The following is an 11643-nucleotide window of genomic DNA, read 5'->3' on the forward strand; positions in this document are numbered from 1 at the left end:
TGCTCTACTTGGCCACTCTTGATAGAGTTTCCTGGAAATGGTCTCCAACATGGAAGCTCATGTGCTTCTAGTTCTGAGTGTGAGGGGACACGAGGCTAAGCTATGATTTAGGTTTTCTCAGATTTCCTTTGGCAGAAGGCACCCCAGGCACCCCAGGTGCCATGTTGGTACAGATAGTGCCCAGGCTTTGAGCTCCCAGAATTCACCCCTGCTGGGGGCTGGACCTCCACTTGGATGCTGGCAGACTGTCTCACCCCAGGATGGGAAGCTGTCTTTGTACTGCAAGCTCCAGTCTTCCTCCCAGGTGGAGGAGCTGAACCCAGCCTGACCACCCAGACACATACTTCCTTGTGTGTCCCCTGTAGGCCCAGTCCTCCTCAGTCAGCTGTCACTCTCTTGACAGGAGGCCTATGTAGAGGGACTGGCCTGCTCTACTTCTGAGACCTGTGCATGTAGAGGGAATAGAGAGACCATGGTCTTGATGATTTGTGTAAACAAATGACCAAACATTGGTGAAGTGTCAAGGTGTGGTTAATGCTATATTTTTTGTCAAGTTTTTTCTGGTTTCTGGTGGTTCCAGTCTTCCCTTTGTATCCTTTTATATGTGAGAGAGCAGTAAGCACGCTTAACTACTAAGCCATGTCTCCATTCCCTATGTTCCAAAGACAAGAGTGCATTTTCCTTCTTCCTTCTGCAACTCTTGGGAGTTCAGTGTTCAAAGGATGAGTCTGGAAGTGCACCCTCCTATACAATTTTCTGAAAAGGCTTAGAAATTATTGGTAAATTCACTAAAACCACCTGTCACATCTTGGGGAAAATTTTTACTTAGAAAACTATTTTCAGCTTGGCGGTGGTAAGTGTATGCCTTTAATCCCAGCACTCAGGAGGCAGAGGCAGCAGGCAGATATCTGAGCTAGCCTGGTCCACAGAGTGAGTTCCAGGACAGCCAGGGATACACACAGAAAACCTGTCTCAAAAATCAAAACATACCAACCAACCAAATAAACAAACATCCAATTTCTTCATTTTTTTTTCAATTTTTTTTTTTTTTACTGAAAATAGATTCTACTCCCATACAATACACTCTCCCTCCACTCATTCCAGCAACTCCTCCCCCTGCCATTTTCCCTTTCCTCCATATCTTCTCCCCCTATTTCTTCTTCAGAAAAGAACAGATCTCCAAGAGACCACCATCAAACAGGAGTATACAAATAAGACAAAACAAAAGCCCTAATATTGAGAATAGACAAGACAACCCAATAAGAGGAAAAGAGTCCCAAGAATAGGCAAAAGAGTCAGAGACAAACCTGTTTCCATTTTTAGAAGTTCCACAAAACACCAAGCTAAGAGCCATAACATATACACATAGTTGACCTGGTGCAGACCCATTCCATTCCCATGCCTGCTACTTCAAGCTCTGTGAGCCCATGCGAGCTCTGCTTAGTTGATTCAGCAGGCTGTGCTCTCCTGATGTCCTTCCTCTATCCTTTCTGACTCCTATAATCGTTCATCCCCCTGCTTCCACAGGGTTCCCTGTGACCGTGGTCTTTTCTACCTGCACTGTAGTTCCTCAATAAGGATCCCAAGGCTTACTATTTATGAATAAATGCCTAGGCCACTAGGCTTAAGCTAGGCTTGTTCACTCACTAGCTCGTATCTCAGTTATCCCGTGAATACTATTCTAGATCCACCACATGGCTGATTACCTCTCCTCAGTTTCATAGTCTGACTTCCTCCGGGTCTGGGTGGTGAATCTCCCATGCCTGACTCTTTACCAGAGTCCTCTCTCTTTGCTGGATGTCCTACATTTAAATCAGCTTCAGCTTATTGTCCATCATCAGCTTTTTATTTTGACCAATCAGTAGGTGCCTTAGGCAGGCAAGGAGAGGCAGAGACACACCTTCACAGAGTGTATGTAAACATTATCCCTACATTCCCCAACCTCCTAGGCGAGGGACCTGTTGGAGACCTCCAATTTAGATTCCTTCTCATCATAATGTCTGGCTGTGGGTTTCTGCACTCACTCCCATCTGCTGCAGGAAACCTCTCTGATGCTGACTGGACAAGGCACCAGCACCCTCCATGCCCTTTTCTCCCTTCTATGAGTACAGCAGAATATCATTAGGAATCATATGATTTTTTCCCTAGTCATGTTTGGTTCTATCCCAGGTCTCTAGGCTATCCAGTATCAAGTTCCTGGCCATCCAGGCAGTATAGGGCACGGGTTTCTCTCATGGAGTGGGCCTCAAGCTAAACCAAACATTAGTTGTCCACTCCCACAGGTTCTGTGCCACCATGGCCCCAGCACACCTTGCAGGCAGGACAGATTGTAGGTCAAGGGTTTTGTGGCTGGGTTGGTGTGGTGGTTTGAATACGATTCATGTGTTTGGGATGCTTGGCTCATAGGGGATGACACTATTAGGAGGTGTGGCCTTGTTGGAGGAATTGTGTCACTATGAGGGTAGGCTTTGAGGTGTCCTATGCTCAGGCTAAGCCCAGTGTGGCAGGACGTCTTGTTCTGTTTCCTGCAGATTAAGATGTAGAATTCTAGGTCCTTCCAGCACCACATTTGCCTGAAAGCCACTATGTTTCCTGGCATGAAGACAATGCACTGAAGCTCTGAAGACTCCACAGCCAGCCACAGTTACATGTTTTCCTTTATAAGAGTTGCCTTGGTCGTGGTGTCTTTTGACAGCAACAAAACCCTAACTAAGACAGCTGGTGTCTAGGGCTCTCTTTCCATAGCTACAGAGTATCGTCTCACACCGAAGAGACTAGAATGTAAGGGTGAAGGCTCCGTGCATGCACTAGCATGACCTCTCTAGGTGGAGTGAGTTTGTGGATGTTGTTCTCAGCAGTGTCAGTTTTCGGAGAGCAATCTTCTGTCTTACCATCAGCCTGGGTTGTTTAGAGTTACCTCTGGGAACCCCTTAGCCAAAAATTCAACTGCATGCAACCCTGTCCCATCAATGGAAGCCTTGCCTGGTTACAAAATATGGCCAGTTCAGACTCTATCCTCTATACTAGAAGACCTCACCAGGGTCACTGCCATTGATTTTAGGAAATTTCCACTGCACTAAGTTTCCACTTATACCCCCAATACCCCCCTCCCCAATTCCAGATGTTTCAGCCCACACTCTCTCCTTCCCTCCCACTCCTCACCTGCTCCCTCCTGCTCCTATCCCCATCCACCCCAGTCCACCTGAAAGATTTATTCTATTTCCCCTACCTAGGGAGGTCCATGCATCCTCCCTAGAGCCCTCCTCTTTGCCTAATCTCTCTGGGTCTGTGGGTTGTAGCTTGGTTATCATTTACTTAACAGCTAATTTCCACTTATAATTGAATACATATCATATTTGCCTTTCTGTGTCTGGGCTACCTTACTCAGGATGATTTTATTTCCATCCATTTGTCTGAAAATTTTCATCAATTTTTTAAAACTTTTAATAAATTCTTTGGGAATTTCACATCATCCACACCAATTCCACTCATCTCCCTATCCATCCATATCTACCTTACACCTTTGCAATCTCCCCCCACAAAAGAAACCAAAAGATAAAAAATAAAAACACCAACCCCCCCCATCTCACTGTTGAAGCTGCAGTGTGTCACCATGTATCACACAGTACACCCTTTTGCTCAAATAGCTTTACTACCAGTTGTTCATTGCTATGACTCATTGGTGTGGTTTGAGGCCTCTGGCTTCAAAAACATCAACATTCCATATTATTAAATACTATTCAATGCTATCAATATTCAATATCATTGATACTATCAATACACTATCAATAGAAAGAAATGTGTTGCACTCATTTCAAACACACCTTAAAGGAGTTGGAGACTTGAAGAGCATTTTGACATCAGACATGGAGATGCTGAATTTGGAGTTTGTCCAGCTAGTTTTTGGTCTTGCTTCCATCCAGTATTTCCTCAGTATGCTCCCTTCCCTACCATTTTGGAATGGTAATGTATATCCATAGTGTATAATGTATATTGATAGATATTCAATACTATCCATACATTATTGATACTAAACCCTCGCTGGGACTCCTCTCAGATATTCTGTTGTTGCCACATGTTATAGAGATCCTGCAGCTTTGGTACTGTAGGACTGGCCCCTTCATAGCTCCAGCACTTCATAGCTAGGGTAGATAGTGGGGTGGGCCAACTCAAGCTCTGGATCTGGGCCTAGATGGTAGCTGTGTCACTCAGCCTCCAGCTTTCCTGTGCCTATCCCACCAGAGCCAGCTCTCCTGCTTTGCACAGGTGAGGAACAGCGCCTGCTCTCTTGCTTGTGGTTGCTGACAAAAGTAGGGACTGGCTCTCAAACACTCATGCCAGTAGTGCTAGCCAGCTCTGAAACTCCACCTAGCTAGGGGCTGAGCCAGCCTGTCTTCTCTTACATTCTGAGGGCTAGTTCTTCTCCATCTATGTCAACCATCTGGGTGGCTCTCCCAAGCTGCCCAGGCAAGGGATGGGACAGGCTCTCCTCCTGATGCCGGATTGAGTGTTTTGGGAGGTGGGAAGTTCTTTTACTGTACAGGGTTGTTTTAGCTATCCCAGGTTTTTTCATTTTTCCATATGTAGTTGAGAATTGTCCTTTCAAGGTCTGTAAAAAATGTGTAGGAATTTTGATGTGGGTTGCATTGAATCTGTAGATTGATTTTGATTGGATGGACATTTTTATTATGTTATTTGTACCCATCCATGAACATGAGCGATCTTTCTTCTGATATCTTCTTCAATTTCTTTCTTCAAAGACTTGATATTTTTGTCATACAAGTCTTTCATTTGCTGGGTTACAGTTACTCCAAGATATTTTATATTATTAGAAGATATTGTGAGGGATGTTGTTTGTTTGTTTGATATCTTTCTTAACCCATTTATCATTTATATATAGGAGGGCTACTTTTTTTTTTTGAGATAATTTTGTACTCAGACACTTGGTGAACGTGTTTATGAGCAGTAAGAGTTCCCTAGCAGAATTTTTAGGGCCACTTATATATACCATCCTATCATCTGCAAATAGGAATACTTTGACTTTTTCCTTTCTGATTTGTATCTCCTTGATCTCCTTCAGTTGCATTATTGCTCTAGCTAAAATGTCAAGTACTATATTGAATAGATATGGAGAGAGCATACAACTTTGTCTTGTTCCTTATTTCAGTGGAATTGCTTTGAGTTTCTCTCCATTTAATTTGATGTTCCTATAGGCTTGCTGTAAAATGCCTTTATTAAGTTTAGGTATGTTCCTTGTATCCCTAATCTCAGTATTTTTAACATCATGGGGAGTTGGATTTTATCAAAGACTTTTTCAGTTTCTAATGAGATAATCATGTGGATTTATTTAGTGCAGTTTATTTTTATGGTGGATTACATTTACTGATTTTCCTGTGTTGAACAATCCCTGCATCTCTACGATAAAGCCTACTTGATCAGGGTGGATGATTATTTTGATGTGTTCTTGGTTTTGTTTGCAAGTGTTTTATTGAGTATCTTTACAACTATGTTCATGAGGGAAATTGGTTTGTAATTCTCTTTCTTTGTTCTATATGGTTTGGGCATCAGGGTAACTAGGGACTTACAAAGTGGAACATGTAATGTTCTTCCTGCTTCTATTTTGTGGAATAATTTCAGGAGTATTGGTATTAGCTCTTCTTTGAAAGTCTGGTAGAATTCTGTGTTAAAACTGTCTGGCCTTGGGCTTTTTGTTTTGTTTTGTTTTAATGTTTGACTCTATTTCACTAGGGGCTATAGGTTTATTTAAATTGTTTATCTGTTTTTGATCTCACTTTGGTAAGTGGTACCTATTGAGAACATTATCCATTTCTTTTAAATTTTCCAATTGGTGAAGTACAGTTTTTGTTTTGTTTTATTTTTTTTCTGAGGCAGGGTTTCTGTGTATAAGAGCCCTAGCTATTCTGGAACTTGTTTTGTAGACCAGGCTGGCCTTGAATTCAGAGATACACATGTCTCTACCTCCTGAGTGCTGGGATTAAAGGCATGTGCCACCACAACCAGCTTTCAGCAATTTTTTTTTTTTTTTTTTTTTTGGTTTTGGAGTACAAATTTTACATTATGTCCCTCTGGTTTTCTGGACTTCCTTGGTGTCTGTTGTTAGGTCTCCCTTTTCGTTTCTGATTATATTCATTTGGATATTCTTGCTCCATCTTTTAATTTGGATAAAAGTTTATCTTGTTGATTTTCTCAGAGAACCAACTCTTTGTTTCATTAATTCTTTGTATTGTTATTTTTGTTTCTATTTTGTTGATTTCAGTCCTCCACTTATTTCTTGCTGTCTAGTCTTCCTGCATGTGCTTACTTCATTTTGTTCTGGAGCCTTTGGGTGTGTTTCTAAGTTCCTAGTGTGATATCTTTCCAGCTTTAATCCATGATGGTCTAATAGGATGCAGGGAACTATTTCTTTTTCTTTTTTTAATCTGTTGATACTTTGTATCTGAGTATGTGCACAACTTTTGAGAAAGTTCTGTGAGGTACCAAGAAGAAGGTATATATTCTTTTACATTTGTGTGAAATATTCAGTAAACATATTAGCTTCCTTTGGTTTACAACATCAGTTATCTTCTGCATTTCTCTGTTTAATTTTTGTATGAATGACATGCCTATTGGTGAGAGCGGGGTAGGTACTGAAGTCTCCTGATATCAGTGTATGAGAGTCAATATGGGATTTAAGCTGTAATAATGTTTCTTTTACAAAAGTGGGTACCCTTGTGTTTGAAGCATAGATATTAAGAATTGAAATGTCATCTTGGTGGCTTTTTACTTTGATGAGTATGTGTGTCTTCCTTACCTCTTTTGATTTATTTTGGTTTGAGATCTATTTTAATGGATATTAAAATGTCTATAGCAGCTTGCTTCTCAGGGTCATTTGCTTTTTACACCCCTTTACCTTGGGGCAACATCTATCTCGATGTTGAGGTTTATTTTTTGGACACAGCAGAAGGATGGAAAGGATGGATCCTGTTTTTACATCCATTCTGTTAATCTATGTCTTTTTATTGGGGAGTTGATGATATTGATATTTACTGATATCAAGTTAATTCCTGTAATTTTGTTGTTGTTGTTGTTGGGGGGGGTGTCTGTGTGTGAGTTTGTGTGTGCTTCCCTCCTTTCGGTTTTGCTGATGTGAGATTATTTATTTCCCGTGTTTCTGTAGATGTAGTTAATCTTCTGGGTTTGGAATTTTCCTTCTAGCACTTTCTGTAGGGCTGGATTTGTAGATAGGTATTTGTCTTAGTTAGGGCTTTACTGCTGTAAACAGACACCATGACCAAGACAACTCTTATAAGGACAGCATTTATTTTATTTTATTTTATTTTATTAGATATTTTCTTTATTTACATGTAAATTTCTCCTTTCCCAGTTACCCCTCCAAAAAACAAACAAACAAAAACAATAAAAACAAACCCCTGTTGCTTCCCCCCTCCCCATACCTGCCACCCCACCCTCTCCCACTTATTGGCCCTGGCATTCCCCTACACTGGGGCACAGAACCTTCACAGGGCTGAGGTCCTCTTCTCCTATTGATGATCGAATTTGCAATCCTCTACTATACACATGCTGCCAGAACAATCAGACCCCTCCATGTGCAGTCCTTGGTTGGTGGTTGAGACCCTGGGAGTTCAGAGGGTACTAGTTAGTTCGTATTGTTGTTCGAAGGACAGCATTTAATTGGGGCTGGTTTCCAGGTTCAGAGATTCAGTCCATTATCATCAAGGAGGGAACATGGCAGCACCCAGGCGGGCATGATGCAAGCAGAACTAAGAATTCTACATCTTCATCTGAAGGCTGCTAGCAGAATACTGACTTCCAGTCAGCTAGGATGAGGGTCTTATAGCCCACACCCACAGTGACACTCCTATTCCAACAGGGCCTCACTTTCTAATAGTGCCACTCCTGGGCTGAGCATATACAGACCATCACAGTATTATTTAAATTTGACTTTATCATGGAATATCTTATTTTTTCCATTTATAGTGATTGAAAGTTTTGTTGGAGCTGACTGAAACAGTTGCAGATACCCACAGTCAAATATTGGACAGAAGTCAGGGACTCTTATGGAAGAGTTAGGGGAAAGGATTGAAGGGCTTGAAGAGGATAAGAACTCCACAGGAAGACCAATAGAGTCAACTAACCTGGACCTTTGGGAGCTCTCAGAGACTGAGCCACCAACCAAAGAATATACACAGGCAAGACTGAGGACCCCAGCACTTAATGCAGCAGATGTGCAGTTCAGTTTCCATGTGGCTCCCCCAACAACTGGTGCTGGGGCTATCCCTAAAGCTGTTGCCTGTCTGTGGAATCCATTCCCCAATAGGGCTGCCTTGTCTGGCACCTAACTCTACAGAGACTTGATGCACCAAGTTGGAGGGATACCCAGGAGGTTCCCACCCTCTTAGAGTAGAAGGGGAAGGAGGTGGGAGAAGAGACTCTGTGCGTGGGGGAATTGGAGGAGGGTAGCAATTGGGATAAGAAGGAAAGAAAGAAAGTTTTGCTGGGTATAGTAGTCTGGGCTGGAATCTGTGGTCTCTTAGAGTCTGAAGCACATCTGTCTAGGCCCTTTTAGCTTTTAGAGTCTCCACTGAGAAGTCAGAGTGCCTGGGAGTGGAGCTTCCTCTGGGTGTTGTGGGACTGGCTGCGGAGCTTGTGCCCAAGGTCTGCTCAGGACACCAGCCCAGAGAGACCAGAAGGAACCCAAGCCACTGGGCTGGCGGAGTTCCTGTGTGCCTGGTCCCACTGGTCCCAGTTACTCCCAGTGTTGGGACAGATGTTGGTTCCTCCTCACCTCTGATCCTGGGCGTGTCAGAGTGCCTGGGAGTGGAGCTTCCTTTGGGTGTTGTGGGACTGGCTGAGGAGCTTGCATCCAAGGTCTGCTCAGGACACCAGCTCAGATAGACAGGAAGGTTCTTGGCTTTCTTTAAGGAATTTATTCATTTCCTCCAATTGTTTGTGTTTTCTTGAACTTCTTTAAAGGATTTATTAATTTCCTCTTGAAGGACCTTTATCATCTTCATATAGTTGGTTTTAAGGTCTTTTTCTTGTGCTTCAACTATGTTGGATTATTCAGGGCATACTGTGTTAAAGGTCTGGGTTCTGGCAATGCTATATTGCCCTGGCTGTTATTGATTGTGTTCTTAGGCTGGCGTCTGGGCATCTGGGTTTAGGGTGATTGAATGCTGATTTCTGGGTTTGTCTTTCTTGGGTGAATGTTTTGTTCTTCGGTTTCTGTTTTTTCTGTGGATTTTCAGAGAGTATGTTGGCTGTGTGTTGCCTGTTTTACCAACCTGCTCAGTTGGTGTGTTCACTGGGAATGCTTGCTGGTGTTGGAGGATGCAGGAAGGGGAGGCCAGAGGGAAATGGAAGATGGTCTATGGCAGTGTTAAGGGCAACCCTAAGAATTGGGTCTAGGGATATAGAGAGAGTGAGAAGGTCCATAGGCAGTCTACCTTGTCTCCTGGCAGGTGTGGCCTCTTGTTGAGCAAGAGGTGCCAGCTCCAGTCTGATGCTGGGGCACAGCAATGAGCTGGGGAGAGAAGGTAGGGTAAGTGGAGGGAGGGGCTAGGTATGGACTCCTGTGGTCCATGGTATTCTGTTGCAGGGCTAGGGGCAACCTTGAGAATTGGGTCTGAGGGAACAAAAACTGGGGAAAGGTTTGCAGGCAGCCTCTCTATTTTTGATTTGGTTAGTGTGTGTGTGTGTGTGTTGGGGTGGGGTGGTGCATATGTATCATGGCACATATGTGGAGGTTAGAGAAGTTGGTTCTCTCCTTCCACTATGTGTGGCCCTGGCTTGGCAACAAGTGCTTTTACTTGCTGAACCATTTTGCCAGCCCTAGAAATCCAATTTTCAAAATAATTACAGGACTATTAAGGTTTTGTGCTTCTCTTTAGTGATGTTTGGCAGCGGCATCTTTCAAATTGTAAATCTGCTTCTTCTAAGACACCAAGTGTATGAGCCAGCAGTATACACTCCTTCCTTCCCACACTAGTGACTATTCTCCTTTCTTCTTGGTCATTCTGGTTAGGACTTACCAGTTTTACTGATCAGTTCAATGAACTGCCTTTATTTCTTTAGCATTATTATTATTATTATTATTATTATTATTATTATTATTATTATTATTACTACTACTACTACTACTACTGCTACTGCTACTGCTACTGCTACTGCTACTGCTACTACTACTACTACTACTACTACTACTACTACTACTACTATTGATTTCAGTTTCATTAGCTGTGCCTCAGCTGAGGAAATGCCTCCATGAGATCCCGCTGTAGGGCATTTTCTCAATTAGTGATCATTGGAGGAGCGCCCAGCCCACTGTGGGTGAAGCCATCCCTGGGCTGGGTTTTATAAGAAAGCAGGCTGAGTAAGCCATGGGAAGCAGGCCAGTAAGCAACACTCCTCCCATGGTCTCTTCATTAGCTCCTGCCTCTAGGTTCCAGCCCTGCTTGAGTTCCTGCCCTGACTTCCTCCAGTGATGGACTGTAATCTGGAAGTATAAACCAAATAAACCCTTTCCTCATCAGCTTGCTTTTTGGTGATATTGTTTTGTCGCAGCAGTAGAAACCCTAACTAAGACAAGCTGTGACCCAGTATCTATTATTGTTTTCTGTATACTTTTGACTTGCTTCTCTTTCTTTCTTTAGCCTTTAAAGGGAGAAACTTGGGTTACTTTATTCTTTCAACACACACATTTTGATGCTATGAATTCCCTTTCAAGCATGGCTTTAGTTGTCCTTCCTTGAGTTAGTTTATTTGCATCCTCATGTCTTCTTGCTGTTTCCCATAACCCCACCAGCCTCTCCAAGGCTTACCCACATCTGCCCTGTAGTGATCAGCCAGCATGTCTGCTGTTATCACTGGATGTCCCCATCTCTATCCAGAGCTGTGCAATGGACATGCTCTGTTTACCTCTGACTTGGGCACCTTTTGGATTCAAATCTATTAAAGAAACAAATGAGGGACCTTTTGTGATAAATGGATAAGGGCAAGAATGCAAAGAGAGAAGAAAGCTGGAGTGTAGGGACATGGTGAATATTTTCTTTTCTTTTTTTTTTAATCCTTTTTTCCTTAAGATTTATTATTATATATAAGTACACTGTAGCTGACTTTAGACACACCAGAAAAGGGCGTCAGATCTCATTACGGATGGTTGTGAGCCACCATGTGGTTGGCTGGGATTTGAACTCAGGACCTTTGGAAGAACAGTCAGTGCTCTTAAGCACTAAGCCATCTCTCCAGCCCTGAATATTTTCTAATAGAAAGAAAACACAAAAGAGCAAGATTTGCCAGGAATATTTATTTATTGATACTGCAGGGTTGAAAGGGACTTTAATCACATGCTTTAATCAATTTCTCTTTCAGCAGATCATGCTCATACCTTAGGGGTGGATCTGTGTGTGTGTGTCGGGGTGGTGACTGATCTATAGCCATGGTCACCTCAAATACAAGTGGGTGCTAGAGGCTTATATATCTACATGTGGAGCCTTATATCTTGCACTGGCAGCACACGGGGGCACAGCAGCAGCTAGACTGACAGCAGGAAGATCCACAGCCTGAAGAGCAGCAGGGCTTGCAGCAGCTGGACTGACAGCAGCAGGGCTTGCAGCAGCTGGA

At 42.9% G+C, this 11643-nt stretch overlaps 1 protein-coding gene across 1 annotated transcript in view; it reads right to left on the bottom strand.

Moving 5' to 3' along the window:
* The window catches only part of LOC116101380 (keratin-associated protein 5-5-like), a 92189-nt gene that overhangs the window by 59031 nt on the left and 21515 nt on the right, over window positions 1-11643 (bottom strand). The gene's annotated exons all lie outside the window — the stretch shown is intronic.

Source organism: Mastomys coucha, unplaced genomic scaffold (genome assembly GCF_008632895.1).
Source record: "Mastomys coucha isolate ucsf_1 unplaced genomic scaffold, UCSF_Mcou_1 pScaffold21, whole genome shotgun sequence".
Lineage (NCBI taxonomy): Eukaryota > Metazoa > Chordata > Mammalia > Rodentia > Muridae > Mastomys > Mastomys coucha.